At 38.6% G+C, this 14,357-nt stretch overlaps 1 protein-coding gene across 4 annotated transcripts in view; it reads right to left on the bottom strand.

The window, feature by feature from the left end:
• LOC149146795 (2-oxoglutarate (2OG) and Fe(II)-dependent oxygenase superfamily protein) overlaps nucleotides 1–14,357 on the bottom strand; it is a 358,726-nt gene that overhangs the window by 18,700 nt on the left and 325,669 nt on the right. Inside the window, exon 8 of one of the 4 annotated variants that reach the window (XR_016264572.1) lies at nucleotides 11,512–11,656. The exons of the other annotated variants lie outside the window; for them this stretch is intronic. The gene's annotated coding sequence lies outside the window, so the exon portion shown is untranslated. The remainder of the gene's footprint in view (nucleotides 1–11,511; nucleotides 11,657–14,357) is intronic. 4 annotated transcript variants of the gene reach the window in all.

The following is a 14,357-nucleotide window of genomic DNA, read 5'->3' as shown; positions in this document are numbered from 1 at the left end:
CCTAGTTTTTTCTTCCCCAATGCTTTATGAGTCATGTTATGAATATACATTGTCATGCTACATCCTTCTGCCCACAGAAATTTGGGTAGATCCTGATCATATAACATAGCCTTTGTAGCTCCAAAAATGGTTCTGTTTTTCTGCTCCACTACACCATTTTGTTGTGGATTATATGGAGTTGTCCATTCTCTCTCGATGTCTTCCATCGCACAAAAATTTGTGAAGACTTTATCAATATATTTTCCACCATTATCTGAACAAAGCACCTTGATCATCTTCCCTGTCGCATTCTCCACGAGAGCTTTAAACTCTCTGAACCAATCGAAGTCCTTGGTCTTCAAAAAGTAGATCCAGGTTTTCCTGGAATGATCATCAATAAAGGTGACGAAGTATTCGGCACCGCTGAGAGCTCTAGTGGACATCAGGCCACAAATATGTATGCGTATAAGTCCTAACACGGCATCGGCTCGGCTGTCACTTCTTGGAAATTCCGCCTTAACATACTTCTCAAATATGCACCCTATGCACACATCATCGTGTTCAGTTCCAAGTCCAGGCACCCCTGGTACGATTTCTTTCAGCATCCTGAGTGTTCCATGGTGTAGATGCCCCATTCTCCTGTGCCATAATTCATTTAGCTCCTTCCCATTGCCACTGTTACTACCTATCAATGCCTTTGGAGAATCGATTTGTAACTAGTACAATCTATTACTTCGAACTCTAATCTATCTTACCTTTTTCCAGCTCGGTTGTTTGACATACACTTTCTCCCCCACAAAGTGAATATCATACCCCTTATCCTATAAATAGGATACTGAAATCAGGTTCATACCCAATCCTGGCACATGAAATACATCTGAAGCGCTAGTTCTTGCTCCTGACTCCCCTTGAAAATCTATGGTACCTCTCCTTGCTGGAGTACATTTCGTTATCTTTCGCATAGTAATCTGGAAATCCATCTACTCCTCTTTGTAGCTAGAGAAATATCCTCTAACCCCAGTCATGTGAGCTGAAGCTCCACTGTCTATATACTAAACTCCCTGTGAAGTTGATCCTGCTAAGCAAGCAAATTCGTCTTTTAATCTGGAAGACAAATCTGAAGTCTCCTGAATGTTGCTTTTGTCCATGGCTATACTTGAACATATTTAGTGTGCTATTCCTCTTTTTCTCTTGACACGGATTCTACTCTATAACCTGCAGCAAAAACTCTCTGCGCCTGACTAGGATTCTTCTCAACGAAAATCTAAGCTAGAATTGCTCCCTCTAACTGCTAGAATCACTAATCTGGGAAATTCGATTTTCCTGCCTCCTTTCAACTGAAAAATCGAACCACTGCCCTAGCAAATCGAATTGCCTGTTCTGGGCTCTGCACAATTTCTATGGGAATTTCAATCTGCTGCTCCCTCTAAACAAAGAAATTTCTTTCTCTGTTTCTGAGCTTCCCGGATGATTGATTAGGTTCTGATACCATGTGAAATTTTATCTATTACAGCTACTAGAAATTATTCTTCTAACTCAAAAATTGATTATGCAGTTTATTTGCTACAACAAATAATGAATAAAAATCACTGGTGCAATTTTCACCATAAAAATACTACGGAAAAATAAAATATTGGAAAGTAAGAAATTCTAGCACACAATAAATTTGACACGATTATTTTTGGACAATTGTCCCCAGAAAAACCCAACTTGGGAAAACCAGTGTAGTAGATGAGGGTTTTATTATTAATGTTCAGCAACAATTCTGAGTACAATAATTTAGATGCTCAGTCGGTAATCTAATCTAAAGAAAATACTAGCACAAATATTGTGAGAATTTTCTCTCACCCCACAACAATTTTCTGCCTCCGAAATAGCTTCCCCAGCCTCTGCACTGAGATGCCCGCGTCACCTTCTACACAATGCCTACGCTGGTCCTCTGAAGATTTTGGCCTTCCTTCCTTTGACTCTTTCGAAAACTGAAAATCTTCCTTTCGAAATGTTTTTGCTTTCCTCTTCCACCTGCTACTCTCCCTCTGGCCCTATCTTCTCTGCTGAGCTACTGCTACTGAGAAAATCGAATTGCTTGGGCAACTGAGTATCTGCACTGGATGATCTCCATCACCACATCGAATTTCTTTTATAATCCATTGTTGGAGCACCAACGACCAAGATTAAAACTTAATCAATGGCTAGGATCATTTCTGGGTCGATCCATGTGAGTTTCTAGATGATTCACGCCTTATCTCAATTAATAATGATTAATTAACCATATTCCCTAAGTTTAGACTTGGGAAATATTTTAAAAACAGTTAATAATCTAATTGAGATACTTCTAGGTGGAATTTCCAAAAATGATATCTGGTTTTTGGAGATCTCATGTCTTCTAGCCTCTCCACAAAATTTTGTGGCTAGAACATATCCAATGCTACAAAAGCTAACAATTACAACCCAAATATTAAAATGACCTTAAAGAGAACCTTGAATTCCCTCTGAGGTAGTTCACAATCTAACCATGAAAGTTTTTTTATACAGATATATAGATATACCAAACAAGGATTTGCTATTGCATTTGACAATATATGATGAAAAATTGCTATTCCAAACAAGGGTTTTGTATTGCCACAAAGCAGTCCTCATGATTAATGCCAAGACACTGTCAAAATAGTCAACGAATTTGCCACAGACCTCAAAAGTATTATCTCAAGGGGCCGAAATAATTCAGATGGTTCTTCCTCAGTAAACCCATGAAAACAAAGATATAGGATGATCTTCATGCTCAGAAAACCCAACCTCTCATAGCCTCAGAAAACTGCCAAAAATACTTTTGCTACAACCTGCAACATATCCTATTGAAGAGCTCGGATTAAGGTATGATATTCTATATTAGAACTCCACAAAGCGTCTCAGAAAATTACAGTGACAAACAAGAAATGCACCACAACTTTGCCACAATTCACTTGTCAAGAGAAGGGTTTGAATGCACAATTTATACACTTAAGCAAAAAGGGACCCTCGGAAACTTGTATAGTTACCACAGTATGCAATAGACCTTAGATCTACCACAAGAGATGCTAACAATAATTGCACAAGGCTTACCACAGGTGCCGAGCAACCCCTGCCATCAAGGGAGCTTCAATGTCATGGATTGTCACAGAGATCTTGTCATATGTCAGTCTCAGCCACTGAGAAAGAGCCTCAGGGGCAAGGTTTAACAGTCTTAGGTCAGGCCTCAAATAATTGCACAGATTGTAGAAGTGTATGCCCTTACAAAATGCAACAACCAAAGCCAAGTTACAAAAGGATGTCACAGTTGTTGTCACTGGTACTAGGCCGAAGTTCTGGCATAGGAAAGGAACCTCAGACACGCCGAGAATGTCCTCAAAAAACCTTCATACTCTCTATTGGTGTGCCATCTCACAACAAAAATTCCATACACGATCTCAGAGAAATAGGGTTGAATGGCCTTAGGAAGCCCGATCTGATCCAGACAAAAACCAACCAAAATTCTTCAAAACTAACCCAAAATTTCAACCTCCAATCTTCAGATTCGCAAGACTACTCAAGGCCACAGAGCTTCATGAGAGATTAGGCATTGTGTGTGTGCATTGGAAGGGAAAAATAGGCCTTGATTTATACAAGTCGTGGAGGCTTCTAAGAGGGGCCAACCGATTTGTATCACTTGGAGGGAAAAGATTCAAATTTCAAATAATTTTGGAGCAAAAATCCCCTACACTTTATTGAGGCCAACTTTAGTTTAATTTTTGGTTACTTTTTCCCTTAATAAACTCTTCTTTTGACTAGGCCCATATTGTTTTTAATTTTCTTGAATAAAAACAAATTGCTTGTAGCATGTCCTTTGGGCCTCCTTGACCAAAAATAGGGCTCACATCTTTAAAGAGGCATAAATCCTCAACTGTGAGGAATTAGGAGACGTACCACCTACGACCATAATCAACATGATGGGGAGAATCAAATGACAATGATCTTGAGTTCAAACACAGTGACCTTTCCATCTAAAATTCTCATCAATTGTGGGGCATCATGACCACACCGCAGCGGCTTGCTTTCATTTTGGGCTCTTGTCCATGTTGATTTTTGTAGCTTGGGAGGTACTCCAAGCCTTGAGGATCGAGGGTTTGGAGGAAGGAGCTCCACAAGTGGCTTTGTGGGCTTGAAACCCAACCTTGGGGTTTTGCACCCAATGTTGTTGAGCCAAAATGAAGCATAAAAACTTCTGGATAACAAAAATATATATAGAAATATTTTATTAATAAATGAATAGACAGATGATGATGATTTACACTGGGTTGCCTGGCTTATATACCGCCATGGGCACCCTTTGGGAAAGGGCATGATCTTATGATCGTGCCCTTTCGTCTTAATTAAAATTAAAATTAAATAATAAACCTAAGTTAACTAATTTTTTACATAACACAAAACCATTATGAGATTGCAACATGTGATGGATGAGGATGATAGTAGATGTCGAGACGAATCCAACGCATCGAGAATTGTCCAATTCCGAGTTGTCGTTGAAGAGATATGAATCTTTGAAGGTCATGGTTGGGTTTGCACATGTGTTGGTCAAGTCGGCCTACTGTTTAGAGGTCTAATGACAGTTGTACAAGCCCATGGAGAGACTTCGTTGAAGCCCCACACAAAGGTATAAAAGGAGGACTTGTGTGAGGCATTATGATATATCCTTGTGCAACAAAAGGCAGCTCGCATATGGTGAAGGAGACCTCTGTTTGGGCTGCAAAAGGAACGCATATTCCAGCGAAGGCAAAGATGGCTAGTTGAGCGTCTTCATGAATGTTCTGGGAGCCGAGTTAATCTGTAGTAAGGGCCGAGGTGTTTGAGGCATGGTTGGGTTGATTTGGGCAGATCTCGTAGGTGTGTTTCCTCTCTATTTTGGAGCAGCACAAATCTGTGTTTATTACAGGAGCTTAGTGTGTCTTGGAGATGGGTCGAGAGGCCTAGAAGCATCCTCATGCTAGGCCGCATGCACAAGCAATCCAAACGCAGGATTGGAGGAGCATACTAGGGCTGATTTGTCACTGAAATAGGCTGCAAGCCTTTCTGTTGCAGGGCAGGTGATGGTACAATTGTTTGAAGGTGGTTGAGAGGCCTAGCATAGGCTGCAGTCACAAGGAAAGGAAGCGAAGTGTATGAGCCTATTTTGGAGGACAAACGTAAGTTGTTGCAGCAGGGAATTAGGGTTGTCAAGTACCCTAACCAGGTCTACTAGAAGTATACAGGAGCCCAAGACAAGTGAAGAAAAGAATAAGGTATGGTTGTCTTCATTTGTTAATGTTTGATGCTAGAGGATGTGGGTCCAAGGTTAGGACAGTTGTGGAGATCCTATGATGCAGCCTCATCAGCAGTTACGTGTGTGCCATATCAAGAGGAGCAGCAGATAGTTGCAGAATAGTAGGGTCATCCTCTTGGGTTAATGAGACTTGCAGGTGAATGGGTGTCCTAGGAGAAGTCTGTTGGCACCCAAGAGGAGGGGTTTCCTAGACGATTGGATGCCCTAACTAGGAGCAAATGCTAAACAAGATTGGTCACTCATGGTCTGTTGGAGGGCAGTGTGAGAGTGGACCAAGTGTGTACGTGAATTCAGCATTTATGGTCTACTGGAGGACAGTGTGATAGTGCCCAAGTTGGAGCCCGATGTGCACCATCTTCATGGACTTAAGTGGTTGCTAGATTGGAGGTTGTTGAGCTCAAGTTTTGATGAGCCAAAGGAGCAGTTGAATAGCCCTAGATTTATGCGTGGAGAAGGGGACTTCTGCAGTAGATGATGCGCAGTCCTCCCAGCCCATGTTCATTGTGGGAGATGGGCATCTTACAGTGATAGGTGCCAACCCTCCGTGCCCTATGTTAGTCTTCATTGGAGCAGTGCAAGAAGATTATAGTGGGTTGAAGTTACTAAGTAGATGAGGAGCAATAGTGGGATGTTGAGAGTTGTTCACAAACGGAGTTGTGGACAACTCGACAGGAGTCTCGATGTGTTCTTCCCTTGATGGACTAAGGCACAACTAGTGAGTAGATTGGATAGCCAAGATTCAGTGGTCAGAAGGACTTGGATCGTTGATAGAGGCAGTGCTGCAGATCGGGAGTCAAAGGACCGAGCAAGTACAACATACGACCGAGAGGCGCTTAGAGAGTATGTGACAGCCAGATGGTCGGAGTATCTTGTTGAGGGTAAATTGGTTGTCGATGGATTGACACCAAGCCCCAGTTTTGTATTAGTGGATGTATGAGGGCCATTATCCCTGGTATGGGAGCCCTAGGTTGTTGTATTATTTAGTTTGATTAATATAACCAAGTTGGGTTGAAAATTGTAAAAAGTTGTCTATATTTTGTGCACTAGTAGATTTATTGTTGTTTATATTCCGTTGTGCAAAGTAGTTTCGTTGTGATCTTTGGTTTGGTAGCATCAGTGATTTAAGATTCTATCCCAGACACCAAGATCGTGGAAAAACAACAGTCCATTGGAGCTTCCAACTAATGCAATGCACGACGTATATTAAGAGCGTTCATAGACCGATGTTGTCATCAATGACAACACCATTCAACAATATCCCCCTTTTTCATTGATGGCAACATACCTACCCCCTGTACGATTACTGCTCCCTTTGTCTTCATGCTTCTGATCTTCTTTTCCTAATTTCTCTCCCCCTTTGACATCAATGGCAAAGGGTTACTCCCCCTAATGAAATATCTTTGTTTGGATTCCTGCAGTATGCCTTTCTTTCTCTAACTGCTTCTCTTCCCCTGACATGATATAACTCTCACGACTTGCCACAACCTAGGAAACCGGATTCGTCCTAAACCCCCTGCGAATCCCGAATCCGGCGAATCCGACACGATTCGGTCCAGATTCGTGTCCAAATCACAGGACACGTCATGTCCAAGGGCGTGTCGCGATTTTCAGGGGCGTGTCGCGATTTTAGGACACGTGTCCGGTTTCCAAGACTCGCTAAGCTCAGCGCGGGTATGAAAAGGGCGTGTTTGCTCATTAATATTTTCATTTGGTAAGTGATTTGTGCTGTTGCAGCAAGGAGTAGAGCATTTTGGCAGCTTCATAATCAAGTCTAGGGCCTAGGCCCTAGTATTGATATGCTATTCATGGTAATGTTAAATTCTTAAAGTAAAAGTGACATTCTCCTTAATCTTTATTTTCATCATTTTACTTAAATTTTTAACATTACCATGAAATGACTCAAGATGTTTGAGAGTGGTTCCGACCTCATTGGATTTCATATGGAGAAAGTAGAATTTTAGATTTCATTCAAAATCCAGCAGACTTATCAGTTTTTCAGGATTGGGGGATTGCAATGTTTCCATGTATTAGGGTATGGAACTCGTATTTAATCAAGAGCACCAAACCAAGAGCTTCTGAATATGTCGCTCCCGCTCCCGTTTTCGCTCCCGCTCCCCGCTTTCGCTCCCGCTCCCAAGTAACACTGTTCCTGATGATATGGGCTGGACACCATTGTTGAGTTGGCATTGGCCAACATGGATCTCAATGATCCAGTGCTAGAGCCTGTTAGATTTGATGATTAGAGGGGTCAGCCTCCATACCAGCAGATGCAAAGGCGACTATGGATACAGGGGAGGAGGAGGATGTAGAGGAGAGCAGTGGGGACCATGATGATGGGGACAGTGATGCTGATTCTGATGCTGATTGATGCCTTGAGGCTTGTATACCTGTAGTTGTTTTATATTTTCTATTTCTATTTGCCATTGGCATTGCACCAAGGTCCAACACTACCTATGTAACACATTTTGATTTGATGACTTAATGAGAAAACTACAGTTGTCAGTGTGTTTATCTTACTATCTTGTAGTTGTAAGTTGTCTTTCAGTTATGAATTATGAATCATGATTTAAATTTTTAATAGATTTATCATTTATGTGACCAGTACCACTGACATTTATTTGAATTTTGTATGTACTATGCATGCTAATAGCTATAGATGAAGATCTATGTTTGAAATCAATAAATTTGTATCATTAATTAAAATTTGTGTAAGAAATATGATAATATCTAATTTTTAATATATATATATATTTTAATAAAATAATATATAACGTGTCCTAACGTGTCCTGTTCCGGGGGGTCAGCGTGTCCCGAATCCGACACCACGAATCCCGAATCCTACGTGTCCCGAATCCCCGTGTCAGGTGACTTAGGCCACAACTAATTTTACCTGTCAACAAAACCACGAGTCCTTCTACAATTTTGTTCATGACTTTGCTTGACAAGTTTGCTTCTCTACTAATCTGCCCACAATGTTGAATGCTAATCTGACGACTTCTCCCATCTATCAACCTATCAAAGGATAGATCTTCCAATTTTCAAACATTGCTGCTTAGACTCCCCCTCTTCAACATCCACAGGGCAGGGAGTCTTCAACTAGATTGTTCACAATGATATATAAACCTTTGTTGTTTCAAGTTCCTCATCCCGATTCTCGATATCTTCTCCATTTGTAGATTCATCATGATCAATGTCTTTTCAATTCCTAAAAACATGGACTTTGGGATTTCTTCATTTACCTATTCTTCTTGCTCTTATTTTCTTCTCCAAACATTTATGTTCCTGAAATTGGTATTTTCTCTCAAGGAGACTTCATCATGCTTGTGCAGTCATGAGCTATATGTACATAGTTGTATCATTTGAAGCATTCTACATGATACCTGAATGATGGTGCAACTATCTTCCTTACGTTCCTATGAACTTGCTTCTAGGATTTTGATAATAATTTTGATAATCATTCCTATCATAAGCTCTACAATCCCTAGCCTTGTGCCCAAAGTTAGTACATGAATAACAATAACCAAGAAATATACTAGAGTGCCTCGAAGTGGGAAATCTTCTTAGTGGTGCAACTTTTTTGTAAACTTCATCTCGAGTCCTCTCTACTGCAGGTTGTTGACTCTACGCTCTTTGAATCTCTTTTGAGAGCGTGCGTTCTTCCTTCATGATGGAACCCTTGATGACACTTGCACAACTTTTCTGCTCTACTTCTTTTCTTGTTGTCATGGAGCTTGAGCCCTATTGTCGCACAGAATGTCTAGGCACCGCGACAATGGCTCAGATCAGGGGCTGTCACCCTGATCCCCAATCTCTCTATTTAAGTTGTCTCCCTACAGCAAGCTAAGGGGGTAGACCCTATGGAAAAGTGGAATGAAGAAGAACTAGTTGGGAACCAACCAATTCGGAAGACACAGTGAAGCAATCAAGTACTTGATTAAGATTTAACAAGACTTATAGGATTTGATTAGATTTTAAACGATTGATACCAGTGCCTTATAGAGTCAACGATCTTGCTAGGGAAATTAAGACCAAGTAATCAATTAGCAACTGCTACTTAGATGAATGACTATTTTATATGAAATGCAGATCTTAAAACTAATGTGAGATGCAAGAATCTTGGTTAATTTTAGTTAAATGCCTATTTAAATGTGAACCCTTCAATCCTTTCTATGTTGAGCCTGATTTCGTAGTAACTCGCAGAGAGTAGATTAGGAGAAACACACTAAGGTGTGATTAATGATACCTCTCCTTAAATTCTAACATACCTCGTGCCTCTGGCGCTGCAGAGAACTGTGGCTCTGATGACTGCAAGGTCACCGTTTTAAGTACTATTAAAACAAGCTTCTCAAGAAAAGACGAATAGAGAATTGTGGCTCTGATGACTGCAAGGTCACCGTTTTAAGTACTATTAAAACAAGCTTCTCAAAAAAAGACGGATAGAGATCTATCCATCTATCGACCAAGCTTATGCTTGGAAGTAAATTTTATCTATGCAAAGTTAACTTATATGCAAATGCACCAGAAGATGAGATGAAGTTAGACTCGAGAATGGGAAAACACTTATGCCGCAAAAGCCCTCAATTACCCAATGAAATGCTCGTCTTTTTTTTAGATGAAGACTTAGAAAAGAAACTCTTGAAGATACTATAGTTAAAACATCGGCTTATTTCAAATCTTCTTGATACAATTTAGCTCAAAGAGAACAAAAATAACTTTGCAATTCGATATCAATGTCAACAGATGCTCAAAAAAAATACTCTGTTTATGAATTAAAGGATATGCATTTTATCACAATTCCATGACAGAGTACTTAATTTTCATAAATTAATTTTAGGACAGCAGTAATAAAAACTTTATGATAGCAACAATATGACAACAAAAACAGTAAGCTACAAATGATATCTTTATGCCAAAAATTTACTGAAATTTTTCCAAGCTTGCCCACATGAATTATCAAAAATTTTCAGTCTATTATGATGTGATTTCTGGAATTATATCAGATCTGATATACTTATTACAGCCAGCAATTAAAACATGAAACAAGCCTAATGATGAATGCCCAACTCAAGAAATTAATTCCTTAATGTATTAGACAACTTAGGAACTGATTTTAAGCTAACCCACATGAAATTTTTCCATTGTTATATTTCAGACTTCAAAAACAGAATAATTCAGAGATAACAATGACCCAAAATGTAGATCTAGGCCAAATTCTTGATACACATCAAACATAAATGACAGCAAACAGTGAGGAAAAAGATGGTTTCGAGATCAAACCCTTAGGCCCTGGGCCTTGAAGATGACTTGCCCAAGTTGCCAAAAAAAAAATTCAATATCTGAAACACAAATTTTTACCAAATTTTCTGCAAAAACCCACCAATGATTAGCTTCAGAAAATCAAATATTCAACATCAGAAATGGAGCAAGGGACTCTAGGGCCAATGAGAACTAGCACTAGGCCCAATAGAACTAACGTTGGGCTAGAAGAAGGCAGATCTGAGCTTAGGAGCCCAAAAACTTGAAACCCTTGTTCTGAAAAAAAATTATTTTGCTTCAAATCTTCGGATTTATTGGAAAATCTTTAATGGTTGGCCTTCTGAAAAGATTTGGGATAAAATATTTCCCTCCAGGGCCTAGATTTGTCTCAAAACCCCCATATCTGCTTGAAAAATCTTAGATCTGAAGATTACTTGGTTGATTTCTCGAATCTATTCCTGTAAACAATCTTTGAGCCCAGATCTTGTCCTCCAGGGTCTAGATCTAGCTTAGATCTGAAGATTGACATGGCTGATTTCTCAGATCTATTCCTGCAAACAATCTTTGAGCCCATATCTTGCCCTCCAGGGTCTAGATCTAGCTTAGATCTGAAGATTTACTTGGCTGATTTCTCAGATCTATTCCTGCACAAATGAAAAGAGAAAAACCCAATACCCAATATGTACAAAAATAGAGAAAATCTCAAAAACCCAAGTGTTAAAATTCAAAATTATGTTACAAAAATTTCAAATCTACACAAGTAAATAACAGATCTATACAAATAATTCACAAATCTATACAAATAAATAACAGATCTATCAAATCTTAGGAGTATGAGTCCAGCTCCGCTCCCAGATCTAATAATCTAAAGCTTTTAATAGCTAGATCTATCAAAATTTCCACAAAATATTTAAAAGATTTTGAAATTTTAAAGAGGTACTAACCTAAAAACACCCTGCAGAGAAAAGATTATCGTTAGATAAACCCTGAAGCTTATATGAAGTAGGCTCTTCATAAAATATGTGTTGAGAGTTGGCTGGTCCAACCGAGGACTATTCCCAAACGCTCAATGAGAACATGAGAGATCTTCTGCAAACATTAGTTCAACCATCAAATCAAGTAGAGAAATAGAACAACAATTAAATTATGAAGAAATAGAGATACCTGCTACTTCAATCAAAATTAAAAATGTTACCCTCGATCCAACAAACTAAATAAGATACCCGTATTCAGATTATTCTAAGAGAGCTATTGATTGATAGTTTTCACAAAATATTAAGCAAAAGTTAAAACAATGTTACCATAAATTCATGAAGAGGAACACTACATTGAAACCCCAAAGACTTTTGCATTAATTCAAAAAAATATACAAGAGAGCTTGAGAGCTTAGTACACGATCAAAAGGTCGGATCATCCTAACTAACAAAATGACCTCCTATTTAAAGATAAATCCTCCAATGGCTAGTTCGAGTGATCTTCGTCAAAGCAATCTCGGCCATTGATGAGGATCAAAATTTCTTTTAATCTCATCCGTCGAAATTTTATATTATTGAGGAAATTTCGAATTTTTCAATTAAATGCATTTTAATTAATTCAAAAATTAAATTTTCGAATTAATTTCCTCAAAATTTTGACTTTGACTTAACCCCAAGGACCAAAGGCTTAAAATTTAGCAAAATAATCAATTAACCTTAGTCCCTGGACCTCTTAAAATTTATTTTTTTAAGGATCAACGAATTTTGCCTTTGGAGAATTTAAATTTACCTAGGACCTATAATTAATCAAGTTTTTGGCTTAGGTTTATTAATTAATTTTGACCAGAAAATTTAATTAATTAACCTATGAGGGGATAAATTATTTTGCTTACTCTCAAGACACTTTACATCATGATTTTTTTACATTTTTTACATCTCAAGGGAGAAAACCCATTTGCAAAAGACCCTCACAAACTACCCAATTCTGCGACACAAATATAATATAGCAAATCAAACAATTTGTAATAAAATAACTTAACCAAATAGTTAAGATTATTCCCAAATCACTTTTACATAGACTCGATCTAGAACACTAGGACTCCCCTAAGATCCCAGTGACAAAATCCATTCCAACTTTGGGGTAAGGCTGAAGGAAAACTTTGTTGACCATCCGAGAATGGATCGGTGAGACAAAAAACCTCCCGGAATGTAGATCATCACAAGAAAAGTAAGTTTACCTAGGTGATTACATACACGACACGGGTCTATTGATATTATTTACATTATACACATGCAGACTGGGTTTACATTATAACATGATGATCAGGCTGACAATGATAGTTGAACGGCATGGACACGTCGATCAGGCGCTATCCCTTTGCGAAAAAAGCGGGTGTACTGCTATGGGTCGTTGACACGTAGTGGTCAACAAGCCCCTCTCAACATAGGAGGGCTTGTAGCCTAATCTAGGATTTTCGTCACATTGTCTTTGAGTGCTAATGATTTCATCCAACATTTTGGTGCGGTTAACAAAATTTTAATGGACATTTTCTTATGAACTTCCTTTCTTAGAGTGACTATCTCTACTTCCAAATTTTCTTTCTTCTTGATATTTTCTTTCTTTTTGCTATTTTCTTCTAGTTGGTTTTTGAGTGTTTCTTGAATATTTTTGGCTTCTTATAATTGGACTTTCAGGTTGATGATGATCTTCTCTGATTCTTTAGCTTTCTTGTTGAGACTTATAGCATGTTCTCGAACTTCACTCAATTCAGCTTCAAATGCCTTCATGTTCTTCCTTTCTTCCTTTAGATCCTTTAATGCGTTGATAAGTTCTCTTTCAAGGTGTACTTCGCCTTCTTCCTCATCTTCTTTAGGAGATTTCTTTCAATTTTCTCTTGGCACGAATAACACTCTTCCTATGTCACTTTTACTATTGGTATCGCTTTCTTCATTGGATGAAGAGTTATCTTCTTTTGAATAGAAACTTTTCTTGAAGGCTTTCTTTTTAACTTCTTTCTTGTATTTTCTTTCATTCTCCTTTACTTTCTTAGGAGCTTCTTCTTCATTATCATTGTCTGAGTTTTTGGCATATGCCCATTTTGAAGCAAAATGGCCAATTTCACCACAATTAAAACACTTCAAGGGGACCTTACCTTTGTACTTGTCGATTCCTCTCTTCAACTTCCTCGCAAAATTGGCAATTTCTTCATCTGGAACATCACTACAACTGCAACTGGGGCTTGGCTCTAATTGTTGCCTGTTTATTCCTATTTTCTTAGATGTTATAAAGGTTGCTTCTCTTTTGGATGGGTTCTCTTGTTTTGTTCTCATTTCACAGGCTATAAGTATTCCATGTAGCTCGTCCATGCCGACATATTCTAAATCTGATCTTTCTTCTAGCACTAAGACTTTAGTATCAAACCTCATCGAGAGCGTTCTCAGTATTTTTCAAACAATTACCTACTTTTCCATTGATTCTCCCAACCTTTGTATGGCGTTTACTACTTCATCAACCTAGAGAAAATAAGCTACAATATTTTCGTCTTCATTCATTCTCAGCTGCTCAAATTGTCCTCTAAAAGTCTGAAGCTTTCCCTCCTTGACCTTTTTGGCCCCTTCATATATGTTTTGGAGCTTATCCCAAACTTCTTTTGCAGATGTGCAATGCATTACTTTAATATACATTGATTATGTTAGACGATTCAAAATAGCATTCCCAACTTTAGCATTACAGTGATAAAACTTACCACCTGCATCATGTGAAAATTCTATCACTGCAGCAACTGATTTACTTTTCCTACATATTTCATCATAAG

The sequence above is a fragment of the Pinus tabuliformis genome, chromosome X (genome assembly GCF_031772625.1).
Source record: "Pinus tabuliformis cultivar Carrire ecotype Pingquan chromosome X, CPIR1, whole genome shotgun sequence".
Taxonomy (NCBI): Eukaryota; Viridiplantae; Streptophyta; class Pinopsida; order Pinales; family Pinaceae; genus Pinus; species Pinus tabuliformis.
This window is presented reverse-complemented; position numbering and strand designations above follow the sequence as displayed.